The sequence below is a fragment of the Oxyura jamaicensis genome, unplaced genomic scaffold (assembly GCF_011077185.1).
Source record: "Oxyura jamaicensis isolate SHBP4307 breed ruddy duck unplaced genomic scaffold, BPBGC_Ojam_1.0 oxyUn_random_OJ71208, whole genome shotgun sequence".
NCBI classification, from domain to species: domain Eukaryota; kingdom Metazoa; phylum Chordata; class Aves; order Anseriformes; family Anatidae; genus Oxyura; species Oxyura jamaicensis.
The window spans coordinates 1,775-3,387 of NW_023310410.1; the positions used below are offsets into that span (position 1 = coordinate 1,775).

General features: G+C 43.1%; 1 protein-coding gene across 1 annotated transcript in view; it reads left to right on the plus strand.

Annotated features, from left to right (window-relative positions):
* LOC118159599 (rho guanine nucleotide exchange factor 2-like) overlaps nt 1–1,613 on the plus strand; it is a 3,853-nt gene that overhangs the window by 1,765 nt on the left and 475 nt on the right. The window lies entirely within an intron of this gene.

Below are 1,613 nucleotides of genomic sequence, written 5' to 3' on the forward strand. Positions count from 1 at the left end.
GGGGGGGGGGGGGTGGCGCTCACGCGTGGCACGGCGGTGCCGGCGAGGCGCTCCGTCTCAGCTTCGCCCCCCCCCCTTGCAGGTAAGGGCGGGGATTTTATTAATGTATTCGTTTATTTATTATTTTATTTATTCATTTATTATTTCATTTATTATTTCATTTATTTACTTTTATCTTTTAATCATTCTTCTATCGTTTTATTTATTTATTACTATTTTATTTATCTGGGGGGTGGCGCTCACGCGTGGCACAGGGGCGCCGGCGAGGCGCTCCGTCTCAGCTTCGCCCCCCCCCGCAGGTAAGGGCAGGGATTTCATTATTAATTAATTTATTCATTTATTTATTATTTTATGTATTGTTTTATTTATTTATTCACTTTTATTTATCTTTTAATAGTTCTTTTATCATTTTATTTATTCATTATTATTTTATTTATTGGGGGTGGCGCTCACGCATGGCACGGGGGTGCCGGCGAGGCGCTCCGTCTCAGCTTCGCCCCCCCCCCCCGCAAGTAAGGGCAGGGATTTTATTATTTTTTAATTAATTAATTCATTTATTATTTTATTTATCTTTTAACAATTCTTCTATATATTATTTTTATTTATTTATTTATTTTGGGGGTTGGTGCTCACGCATGGCACGAGCGTGCTGGTGACATGCTCCGCCTCAGCTTCACCCCCCTGCAGATAAGGGCAGGGACTTTTTTATTATTTTATTTTATTTTATTCATTTATCATTTTATCCATCTATTATTTTATTCATTTATTATTATTTCATCCATTTATTTATTTTTATTCATTTACTGTTTTGGGGGGTGGCACTCACGCATGGCACGGGCGTGCCGGCGACACGCTCTTATCTCTGCTTCACCTCCCCTCAGGCAAGGGAAGGGACTTTTTATTCTTTTATTTATTTAATACTTCATTTCTTTATTATTTTAATTATTATTTTATTTATTTATCATTTTATTTATTTATTTATTTGGGGGGTGGCGCTCGCGCATGGCACAAGTGTGCCGGTGACCCGCTCCGCCTCAGCTTCACCCCCCCGCTGGTAAGGGAAGGGATTTTATCATCATTTTATTTCTTTAATATTTCTTTATTATTTTATTTATTTTGTTATTTATTCATTGTTCTATTTAAAAAAAAAAAAAAAAAAAAATTTTCTTTTTTTTGGGGGTGGCGCTCACCCATGGCACGGGCGGGCCGGGGCCGCGCCCTATTCCAGTGTCGCCCCCCCCCCCCCAGGTAAAGGATGGGATTTTTTAATTATTTTATTCATTTATTATTTTATTCATTTCTGCTTTTATTTACTTATTATTTTATTTATTTATTTATTTATTTATTTATTTATTTATGGGGAGGGGGGTGGCGCTCACGCATGCCACGAGTGTGCCCGGCCTCACCCCGCGGGGGGTCCGGGGGCTTGCAGCTGACACCTCCCTCCTTGTGGCCCCCCCCCCCCGGTCCAGGCGGGGGGGGGGGGGCGGAATTTGGCTGGGGGGGGGTGTGGATACCCCATGGGGGGCACGGATACCCCACGGGGACATGGATACCCCATGGGGACATGGATACCCCACGGGGGGGTACGGATATCCCACGGGGGGGGGGGG